General features: G+C 36.4%; 1 protein-coding gene across 2 annotated transcripts in view; it reads right to left on the bottom strand.

Annotated features, from left to right (window-relative positions):
* The window catches only part of LOC149534835 (Calmodulin-binding transcription activator protein with CG-1 and Ankyrin domain), a 231652-nt gene that overhangs the window by 14427 nt on the left and 204440 nt on the right, over positions 1–12785 (bottom strand). The gene's annotated exons all lie outside the window — the stretch shown is intronic.

The following is a 12785-nucleotide window of genomic DNA, read 5'->3' as shown; positions in this document are numbered from 1 at the left end:
ATCTTTCCATATAGTAAGAAGACCACCAGACGCCCCATCTGAGTTAGTGGCCGAGTTTCTCCACCCTTTACCAAAGGATATCTTATAAACTTTTTCCTTCTTCATTTTAGTTTCTTCAATTAGAAAAAGCTCTGGTCTATGTTCCCTAATCATATTCCTAACAATTTCCCGTTTGTGGATTCCATTAAGTCCACGAATGTTCCAAGATATAATCTTCATACTTTAAAATTCTGGCAAGCTTCTTGGATGGTCTTTTGAGATCCATCCAAAATATTCCTCCTTGCTTCTTCTTTTCTGATTTGTTTCAAGCTCTTCCTGCCTGGGTTACTTGAAGATCCTCCAGTATCCGCTTTGACCCTGCCCCTTGTTGTTGCTAGTGAGACTGGTGACGGTTCTCTGCTGTTTTTCTTTGTCTTACGGGTAACCTGGGTCCAAGAGTTCTCCTTGGAGTCCTTGCAACTATCAAAGAGTGATTCCAAACGAGATAAGTGCTCAGGTGAAGCAGCTGAGACCTTGTCTAGGAATCTACTTACCATCGATGGAGAGAACCCATTACCCTAAGAAGATTTATTCTCCCCTTCCACAAGAGTTCCATCTAGAGAGTTTGTGGATTCCACAACAATCTGATTCTCAATAGTATTGGCTACCTCCATTCCAACTTTGTCCTCCTTTAAAGATATATTTCCAGGAAGAACCTTTCCTGCATTTTCCTCCTCATTGTTGTTCTGCTTTGGCTCAAAGTCTTTCAGTTGCTTATTATTATCCCCCAAAGGGACAATAGGCTGTGATTACTTCATAGATGCAATATCCCTAGCGTTTGCATTTACATCCAATGTGTTGGGTTCCTTAGGTGGAGGCACGGAGTCCTTTCTCCCTTGGTCCTTTTCATGTGAGGTCTTTTCCTTCCATACCTTTCTTGGTGCCTCAACTGAGACCATTTGGTTGTGTTTTCCCTTTTTGAGATTTGCTTTTCGGTTCTTTTCTTTGTCTTTGAAAACTGGGCAAGCCTTGGTTTTGCTTCCAGCCTTTTTATAGTGGAAGCAAGCAAAAGCAACTGACTCAGTCGATCTGTTGCATTCTATTACCCAGACGAGACTGCAACTCAATCACCTAAGGCATATCCTATCCTTCAACCACACCCACACATATCCTAGCATATGTTAATCTCTTCTTGGTTGCAGTGACCGGATCTATAGACAAACATTCCCCAAAAGAGTTGGCAATGCCAACCAAAACATCTTCATGCCAATATTCTAGGGGAAGCTCTAGAAGCCTAATCCAAACCGGAGCCTAGGTAAGAAAATCATTGTTCAAATCCAGATTGGAAGTTCATTTTTGAAGAATGAGAATAGATTTACCCATTGCCCAATTCCTTGCACAAAGAACCCTAGAGTAATCCTCTTGACAAGAGAACTCAAAGGACATAAACCCTTTAGCCATAGCCGTAACTTCAACCTACCCTTTCAATTCCCATTTGTTTCTGGCAAAGGTCCTCACCAAATTTATATTAGGTCGGGGGCCAATGAATTTACCCACCAGGGTAGCCGCCATTCCCAAAATGTTATGGTCTATGATTTCAGAGGGAACCTCAACAGCAAAAACCCCTTTATCCTTATTTGTTTTATCAATGATCTTGGGAACAGATGACTTACTTGTGGGCTTAACACCAAAATGATTATTCCATTTACCCCAAGCTCGAGGGGTCCCTCCTCCAAATGCTCTATGTACCAAAACATGAGCAAGAATCTCGCCTGGGTGTGGCTGTAGGTCACGTAGGTCCCCATCTTCCACAGCTTCACCCTCCCTGTCGTCATTGACCTGCACAAAACCCGCAGACTGGGATCCTTGTGCCCCTATGGAGTTCCCACTCAAACAATTCAAACCCCCCACCCTACCCACTCCGCTCTCCCATACTTTGAATCTAACATACTCAAAATGTTGCTAAAGTCAATTCTCACCTTTGCTATAAGTACCTTGAACTGATAAAGAAAAAGAAAAAAAAACCTGAAGATTTTGCTCAATTTTACTCTTCAACATGGTCCTAGACAGACCCACAGTCCCAAATTTGAACCTTACCTGGACCCGCCACAAACCTAGGCACCAATCTGGACCTGCACAAACCCGAACCCAAATCCAGGCAACACGATTTGAACTCGATAACACAAGCTTTTTCTCTTGTAGAGTTTGCTTTACACCATGCAATGAAAATATAGTTCTAATCTTCAAACCTTTCCACTTCCAACTCAAACTTAAACAAGCTAAATTCTACTCCTAACTGTGAATGTGAGGAATCATGGACGACTTGGACTCTACTAGATGTAATCTCGCCAATGACTTCACCCACCTAGTGCAAGCTTCTAAGGATCACATGAATGGTTTTCAAATTAATATCTTCTCTCCAATACCATCAAATGGATGCAAAATAAAGATTCAACATCAATTAAAGTTAGGTGCATTCAATCACCAACTTACCACACAAGCCACTCCTACCATCAACAAGAGGCTAGTGGCCCGGATTTGTTCGACTCAAGCAAATAAACATCCCCAACAACTTCCATATAACTAAACTAGTTCAACATGAAAAAGAAATCTATTCCAAGTGAAAGATTGAGGAAATCATGTGACACTTCAAAGCAATATTAAGTAGTCCACCATGAAAAACCAACAATGAACTATCAATTACTTTAGAAACAACTTCAGCAACTCTCTCCCTTAATTAGCCTATTTTAGACTCACATACTAATAGCTCTCTCCTACTCTAATCTCCTACACTCATCAATTACAAATGAGAAGGCCTTGTCCTTTTATAGTAGTTTCATTACAATGAAGGCCAAGATTAGTTAAAGATCAAGGGCCGAGATTTCTTCCTGCAGACCCTAATTAAGATTGCCAAACGTGTCATTAATAACATGAAGGTACCAATTCTTGGTCCAATAAAAAAATTACAATGATTTTTCCAATCAATGAGAAAATAGGACAGTAGGTATATTGTGATTGACTATGTTTGAATTTGGAATTTTCTAATTGGAGGAGACAACCAACTGCCCCCTCATCATCCTTATCCTATGCTTGGAGTCTTGGCTTAAAGAAGGTGTTTGTTAAAACTGCAAATATTTCTTGCTTGACTCTTAGAAAGCAACTATTGATTAACTTTGCAACTCTTTGAGGATGTTGGTGATGGCATATGCTTTCAAATTGCTTCTCTCCAATCTATTCCATCCCTTTGAAATCCTTCCTCATGGCTTGACTTGAAATGGATTCTACATGATTGCATTTGTGGAATTGATAAGGTTGTCTTCATGTCCACCTCGATCTCCATTCACACTTGCATTTTAATTGTTCTAAAAGTTGATCTTTCCTTCTCACTTGCAACCTTGAGCTTGATCATCTCCTTGTAGTATCTTCTTTGAGGCCTTGATCATCACCTTGCCCTCTAAATTCTCTTTCTTGAATTTGCCTTGAAAAACTAAGGAGAAAATAATTAAATTACCAAAACTAATAAGAAAACATGAAAGTTTTCATAAAATTACATTGCATCAAATAAGGAGGCAAAAGTGGATATTCTCAAGTTTAAGATCTTTCTCTTTGCAAATTTTAATATTAAAACATGGGAAAACAAATGAATTCAACAATATTATATACCCAGATTTGGTTCTCACCCCTTATCTTTGATTGAAACAATGAAAAAATCCGGAAAATAAATTGGTTTTTTCATCCTTAACATGCCCTAGAATTATTGCCCTTCAAGAAGTTTTACTTTCCTTATGTTTATCGGTTGTTGCTATGGAGAAAATCACCTCCAATCCATGGAGAACTCACTACCAAATGGAGAAGTTTGTTGCTTATGATGCAAAGCTATTATTTCTTTGGAGGGACATTGAAATGACTTGCAAACACCCCCATTATATAGGCAGTCAAGGGCCCTAAAGGAGACGTCTCCCTAGGGAGGTGACCTAGGATCGCAATTTTTTGATTTCCAATCTTTGGACTGTGAAAATAACCAGTGTCTTGGGTATTTCTAGAAGCTTGGAAGAAAATTTTCCTTGGGTGTAAATCCAAAGGCGAGAGGATTTCTACAGTGGGAATTCTCTACTCAGAGGATTTCCACCAAGCATGATAAAAAAGTTCATCCCAATTTCAATCACTTAGCATTACAACTCCACTCTCACAACTTACCAATCTGCCTATTTGATTTGTCTTTCATTTTGCAGGAGGAAAATAAGGCTACAAGGAAAGTGGGACATTCCAAGATGGGAGAATAGGGGTGGAAATCCTGTGGAGAGAGGATTTCCATGGTGGGAATCCTTTGGTCAAAGGATTTCCACCATGACTTGACATCTCTTCTTTCATTTAAAACATATTATTGCTTTGTAGACTTTACCCCCACTTACCTTGTGGTCACTCGAATGACCTGCTTTGCACTAATTTAGCCATCCCAAGGATGCAGAGTCTTGGAGTTGGGGGGGTTTTCTAGGGTGAGAATCCTCTAATGAGAGGATTTCAATAGTGGGAATCCTCTAGAGTGAGGATTTCCACCAAATTTAGTCAGTACTTAATTGCCTTACAACTTTCCCAAACTTCATCATTATCAATCAGTTTCACTTCAACTCAACATCCCTCACCTCTAATACTTGCTTGAAATCAATTTTGGTGCAAAGCGAAAACGGGGAAATTTGTGTTTGAGAGGATTAAGGTAGTGGCAATTCTCTAGAGAGAGGATTTCCACGGTGGGAATTCTTTGAAGAGAGGATTTCCACCAAACATGATTTTGCCACTTAGACTTCCAAAGCTTTCCATTTCGCACCCCTCATGTTATTCATTTCCAAGTTTTCATGCCTTAGCATAATTTAGGATCAATTTTGAGTCCTTGAAGAGAAGGGTGGAAATCCTAAGGAGAGAGGATTCCCACCAAACATGATTTCAACAATTATCCTTAGGAAAATTGGTAATTTTCCTTCTCTTCATCGTTTTAAAGCGCAACCAAGTTTGTAGCCTTAGCAAGGATCCCCCACAACCAAGTTTGCACCATATCCCCTTTAACTAAAACTCTAAGGATAGCAGGTGGAAATCCTGAAGTTTTGAGGATTTCCAAGAGGGAAATTGTTTGATCAAAGGATTTCCATCACTTCCAAATTTGCTTAAAGCATATAAACATTTCTCACTTAAACTAAAACTCTACTCCTCCACCAGGACTTAGGCTACAAAAATCCCTCAAGAGGATATCAAAACGCTTGCACAAATCTCAGACAAATATTACTTCCTATTGGGCCAAAATTGCTCAAACTCATCCTTGGACTTGGAGACTTACACCACCTAGGACAACAACTCCTACTTGCTAAAGCAAAAGAGGGGGTCCCCATTCTCAATGGGGCGATTGTGTGAAAACACCACAACAAAACACCTATAGGTTCTAACTTTTAACTTGGAAGTTTGACATTTTGTCAAACACTTTGCATGCAAACTAATAGGTTGGTTTCACCAATAATCTGCTTTTCAATAAGATAAATTTGCAATCAGTTATGTAATATTACTCAACTTTTCTTAATATTCAACATGGCTTTTTGTCAAATACATGGCAATTATATCATTTGTAAAGAGCACCAAACTACTCGTAGGCAGTTTGTCATGCAATTTGCATACAACCAACTAATGCAACTATTTACAAGAATTCTTCTTTATTCAATTTCTGAAAATGAATTACATACAACAACCAACTAATACTTTGAGGTACAAATTTATTGCAATTAGAGAAACTTGGAACAAGATCACAGATTTGATTAATTGGCTCAGAATGGATCGCTGGATATGTCTGATAGCAATTAATCCTTACACACCAATGTGGAGTGAACAAATGGCACCCAAACCCTCAAAATGTGCCTTCTCAATGCTTGATGTCACCTTACAAAGGCTCAAGTGGCTCTTGGGAAAGAGTGTGGCTGCTTCGTTTAATGCCAAGCTGGTCTTTGGGCTGTGATTTGGATTACCAACTGACTCTTTTCTCTGCAAACATATCTTAATAATAACTATGAAATCAAACCCCAAGTCCTTCACCATTAAGCACAAACACGGCTTCTGTATAAAGCCATCACTGGATTGCACAATTAGTTGGTTGTTCCACCAATTCAAAGTGCTGAAACCTGTGAAGAATTCACAATTCCACCACATTGAAATTCTTCAAACCCTAGTTTCTTCACTTCAACCAAATCAACAAAAGCACTTGCACAAAAGATTAATCCATTTCTTCCTTTGAAGGTATTTATAAATCTCCAAATACCAATTGAGCTTGAAGCTTCGAGCTTACACCCCATATAACTTATCATATGATTCTTGCAGGTTTGAAAAATAATATTTTATTATATTTCCCTATATTCCTTCTCAATCCAAATCAACTCGTAGATCCAAATCAACTTCTAGCTTGAAGATCACATTTTACGTAGCTTTAAATTCCAAATGCATTTCAAAGTCTGAATTGTAATAAATTATTTTAATTCCCTCCAAAATATTGGTATCACAATAATTTCATTAAATAAACATCAAATGCTCATATCACACTTTATAATAAGCTTTAATTAATTAGTAATTAAGTGTAACACAATTACTTGTTATTAAACAAATAACAAGCTTATTAATTCCTTTAATGATCAACTCGAATTCCAATATATCCTGCCAAGGTCAAACATTCTAGTGCCTTTCCAAGAGTAGTAATTGGATGTAATTGACTCACTATAAAAAGTAAGTCCCTCAATCTGAGCCAACCAACGAATGAGTCAATAACCATGCATACCATAAGTTTAGGTGTCCCTATACAAAATAACTCTAACCATCATTTGACCTATTATAAATAGTAAGTCCCAAACTGGAAGCTCCGGCAAAGTCACCATTGCTCCATACAGCTAGCACACTATTCAGGTGCCCTGCTAAAGATGAAGACTGACTTACCCAAAATATACACTTCCTATAACTAACAAGTGTGTCGACCTGACTCAAACAAACAGCGATCCTGAACATCCTTGACTTCTGGAGTGAGAATTGGCCTCCAACTCTGCGAATTGGACCCTGCAAACAACTCCATTAGCCTATGAGGGTCACGAATATTATAGCCTAGCCCTCCAAAAGATGATACTCATGAAAAGGGGAACATTACAATTGGATCCTAGAGAACTGATTACATGCGATTAATTGTGCATTTAAGGCTACATTTTGGTCTTGGGAGGAAAATTATAAGCAAGGAGACATGCACGTGTTGCAAGAGTAATTGAGTCTTGAGGACCCAATTACAAGTAAATGGTATATGATATGCATGAATATGGAAAAATGAATAGAAAAAATCAGTTTCTAGGGATGTATTATAAGTGGGGAAGAACTTTGTTTTTGCTTGCAAATGGGTTTTGAGGACCCAACTACAAGTAACATACTTACAGTTTCAATTTGTAATGGAAACTCATTATAAACCTGGTTATTTTATAAAAAATGTGATGTGCAAGAGGAGGGTTTTGCAGACTGGCCACCAGTAATGCATTTGCACACAATTGCAAAGGAAATTTGCAAAAAGACTGTATAAACCCCAAAATGCAAGTCCAAGAAAAAGTTTGCCTATACCAGCTAAATTTCTTAATCAGATGTTTAAGAATCCAATGCAAAGATGAAATCCCATTACCAACATGAACGAATGTATTAAGACTAAGATTGGTCTTGGGGTGTGCCTTAGAAATAACTACTTCATCAATGCATTAGGAAATTAAAATGGTGCTTCAAGCTTAAATACAAAAGAAAAATCATCAATACAGTTGCAAGAAACTTGCAAATATCAACACAAAAACAAGAAACCCTAACAATAAAGGAAAAATATAATAAAAAAAGACAAACGAAAAAAACATACATGAGAAAAAACGGACGACTTGATAAAATGCTCAAAATGCATAGATATTTGCTTTAAAATGCAAAAGATGGCCTCCAAATCTGTTAATGCAAGTTTATCGAGTTGTTTGAAAGAGTTCCAATTTGATTATGAATCAAATATATAACAATAAATGTGATATTTCATTGTAATTGGCTTTCAAAGAGAAGATTACAACTTGTTCATGAGTTTCAAACTTGCAAGCAAAAAGACCAAGCACACTTGTAAGAGTGACTTTCAAACCCTCAATGACAAAAGACAAGAAACTAAATTTAAGTGAAACACAAATTGGTCCGGTTTCAAGGAACACATTGCAAGTTCTCATGAATTTCAAACTTGCATTTTGATTTTGATTTACAAGGCCCAATTTGCAAGTTTTCTATATATTAAAACTCAAACAAATATAAAACTTTTACTTGTAATTAGGTTCGAGAGACCCAATTACAAGTTACTTTACTTACTTGCAATGATGGTAATGCACTCATGACTTGTTAGCTAGAAGTCTTGTACGTCACTACGACTTACAAAATTGTGACTTTAGGCAACATTTCATGAGATTTCTCTCTCCTCTCAGCAATAGGGGAGGCTCCCTTCTTACCATACGTAGCTTCAATAGGAACTTAACTGAAATCACAAAAAAGATGGTTGTCTTCATTGATTCCTCTTTTTTCAGGAATGACTCGCATACAACTCTAACTTTCCAACTTAACAAAAAGTGTCTTATTGCTAGGATAATACCAGTGACCTTGGAATTGACGTAAAAATAACACCAGGAGCAGCAATTTACTTTTCATTGTGAAACAAAAAAAAGAACCAAAAGTCTCCTGCATTTGTCTCAAATAAAGGATTCAAGTAGAATCAACAGTAAGGCACAAAGTCTATTACTGATTAATCTCAAATTTAATAAAAACACTTACAACTAAAGCCCAAAGTCTTCAAGTCTAAGTAATCAGCCACTATTATATTTTACAATTTGTCCTTCTGCAGCACAAAGTCTTCAAAAGTTCAAATTGGCTTTTAATGCAATGTCTGTACGCACGATCAATTTCAAATCCTTTTTGATCGAAGCTCCATAACTCACAATCAATATCCAAAAAATGTCATCACATAACACCTTGAATCAACACAAAGTTTGAAAGAAATCTACCTCTTTTATTGATAGCAATTTAGATTTACATCCAAGCACAAAGTCTTAGAGTGCACACATAAACTAGCCGAATTTTCTTGCCTTGCCAAAAGACGATTATTTATAATGAACTCTCTCGTTTATATCGGAAAATAGGAGAGAGAAAGGTGGAGGAAAAAGTGGAACAACCTCAACCACCCTGACTTATATTTGACGTTATTCAAAGTTGCATGCCTAATGTGATTGGAACTTAACTACATGAGCTGGTTGTACAGGTGCATATTATCCTTTACTTACAACATAGATGCTCTTTACATGTAGCTTTCTTACTACTATTCTACTTAAACCACATGAAAATATTATTCGAAGTAGTCACGTGGTATCAACCAGCTCTTCAAACTTCCCTAGGGACTTGCGTACAACTGCAGCATCTGGTTCATCAATGTGTTGCGAGATCATTGTAACCTTCCTAAGTATGCTTGCTACTCTGGGATCTCATTGTTACAAATTTCCATTTGATTTTGTGGATTCTTCAATGAATACTTCCAGCTTGCAAATGTATCTAGCACACTGATGTTGAAGTCATCCACTTCGAGTTGTAAGCGAATGGCCTCTATGAACTTTGTGAGAACATCTTCTTGATTCTTGAGTCCATTATCTTCAGTGATGATTTTGCATGATAGCCCTCTAAATGCTTCTCTGATCATGCTTTCTTGGTTAGTAATCTTGGGTACCATTGCCTTTGCATCTTTTACAAGTCCTTGTAGAACTTTCTTTTGTTGGTCATCACATGTGCATAATCATTGTACATTTCAACAGACGTGATGACTTCATACTCACACAAGGCGTCCAAATAAATCTCCATCATGTTGTTTCAAGCACAAAGATCTCTATATAACAACTCGAGTTGAAGATTGAGTGACTTGAGAATGTCATTCAATCCAACAGTAGTCTCTTTCCCATTTGCTGATGTAGCTTCTCTTGACATTGCTGAATGGTGTGCATGTGCAACTATCACATGAAAGTTTCATAGTGTATGAACATCATCATGTGAGGGGTCCATGGCAAGCATTTAATGTAAAAACATGGATTTTAGGCAAGGTATGGATAGGTATAATGGATGAAATAATTGAGGTTAGCGAATGAGCAAATGGGTCAAACTCAGAATGGCTCAAAAATAGCTACAATAGAATATATGCGGACAGTGAGTTTTAAAATACGCAAATGAGGAATAATTTTTAATGGAATATAAAAAAGTCATACTTTAATAGGTGTAAGTCATACTTTGTATCCGGAGCATGTGGGAAATTCTTCTTCAACCATAGGGCAGCCATATGGAGATTCATGGAATGCATATTGGTGGGGTTTTATCTTGCATTCGCATGTAAGGAAAACGGCGAGCTTGCCTTCCTTTTGCGAACGGGATTTTACACCTGACTGCATATGCAAGTAAGATGAGACCTTGCATATGAAACTTGGAGAAGAAGACAGAAGATAGAAAGAACAACTTCAAGAATGAAAATCATACAAATCTGAAAATAGAAATGTCAGTGACTTGAATGAACATTCAACCAAAAATATATACAAATGCCTTCGAGAAAATAAGAAAGAAAAATTACCTCAACTCCACCAAAAATGAGAAAGACAAAAACCTTATCCAAATCTTGAGCAAATCTAAAAATATCCAAAGAGGTTCGAATTTTAGATTTGCCCAACCCAAAACATAAATAGATTTTGAAATCCTCAATACATGGTTCGGATTTGGACATGTGGATATAGTTAGAGAAATGCAACGCCCGAAATGTGGAACAACTTTGACCAAATCAATGCCATATGCAAATGCATTCAAAAATGGCGTCCAAAGCATATCAAATGATTTAGAAGACTTGAATGCAAGTTAGGAAGGATGGGAAATGCTTTCAAACTTACCTTGATCCAATCGCTTGTTGTTTTGGTGCAAATTGCTCAAAACTAGGGCACTTTTGAGAAAACACGTGCCCTAGATGGGTTGAGAAATGAAAAAAAACTCAATAAACTCCATTTTTTAGTAGCCCAATGCGATCTTTGGGTGATTTTAAGCAAAAACGACCCTTAGATCATCAAAAATGACCAAGAAATGTTCAAGCTATGAGCATTTGAAAGCTGCAAAATCTGTTTTTGGAGAATAACACCCAAAAAGTGAAGTTTTGGGAGCCAAAAACATGTGTTTTTAGGCTAAAAATTGCCACTTTTGGGTGTTTGATCAAAAAGTCTCATGTAATGAAGTAAAAATGCACTTTTTGGTTGCATTTGCATGTGAAAAATGTGCCCAAAACCCCTCTAAATGCAAGCTGCAAGTTTAAAACGGGATTTCTTTATGCAAATGCATATATTATAATGCATGCAATGTGCTCCAAAATCACCATTTTGTCTTATAAGGTTTTAAAAGTCACTTAAACGCACTTTTGGAGACCATTTACATGTTTTTGAAAGACATCCAATTGCGCAAAAAATCACCGCTTTGCCTTGGTGGAGTTTTAAAACATGAAAACACATTTTAAAATGCATGTAGTTGGGCCAAAAAATGCCACTTTGGCTTATGCTAAGTGAAATGTGTTTTTAAATATTTCATACACATGCAATTGGGTCCAAAATTGCCACCTAGTGGATTTACATGTTATTAAAACATGTATTTTAACTTTAAAAGTCCATTAAGTGGTAATTTTAAAAGATGCATATGCAATAGGTTAGAAAAACCCCATTTAAATGCATTAATATAATTAAAATAACTTATACATGCAACAACATATGTAAATGGGTTACATTTTTCCACTTACATTGATTTAATAAGTTTTAAGTAGAAAAATGCATTAAAATGTGTTATTGTATTGAAAAAGTTAATTTAAATTAATGCTAGGACTTATATTTTATTGGAAGCGGGTTTTCACACAGTGATTTGCATGTTGATGTATGCAATGTGTAATAAAAATCCCACTTTATGCATTTAAGTTGTCTTATATAATTATATTTAATCTTTCACTATAGCTTTTCATAAAATAACATGAAAAATAGTCTTGATAAAGGCTATTTTCATAAAACATAAAAAGCTATGGCCAAATCAACTTTTAGAATGAGCTGAAATTTCAAAATGGACCACAAAATCCACTTTAATTATCAAATATAATCTTATGTCGTGCAATTGCCAATAAAAAACCCACTTTCATGAGGTTTTTAATAAAAATATGCAGTTGACTCGAAAAACCCCACATTTTCCCTTATAACTTGAGCTAGACAACTCCAATTTGGACCTAAGTTAGCCCAAATCAAGCAGAATTCCAAGGGCTATTTGTAATAACCCTGACTTGGTTATACTTAAACCACATCAATTTCCTGCATTAATCAGTAATTTGGCATTTTATCAAACACTTGGCTAACAAACTTAATCTTTAAAGCATATGAATTCTAGATATAATTGATACATGGATGAATGCTAAAATAAACATCAACTCTGATATATAATTCTACCATAAGAATTTGTTCATTTAATTCTGAAATAATAATTGGCTCACAACAAATTCTAAGTTTATTCATTTACATAATATGCTGCAACAATTCATCAAACTTACATAAAGGATGGAGCTCGTTAATCTCAAAGATGATGCCCAATTTGCAAAACCATTCCCACTCAATACTGCCCAGAAATTGTAGATACATAATCCCAAATATATACACCCAGCACCAGTAAACATAGACACTCAAGTACAAGGGGAAATGATGTCTTAT

This window comes from Cupressus sempervirens, chromosome 10, assembly GCF_028749045.1.
Source record: "Cupressus sempervirens isolate cs-2001-9-10 chromosome 10, ASM2874904v1, whole genome shotgun sequence".
NCBI lineage: Eukaryota > Viridiplantae > Streptophyta > Pinopsida > Cupressales > Cupressaceae > Cupressus > Cupressus sempervirens.
This window is presented reverse-complemented; position numbering and strand designations above follow the sequence as displayed.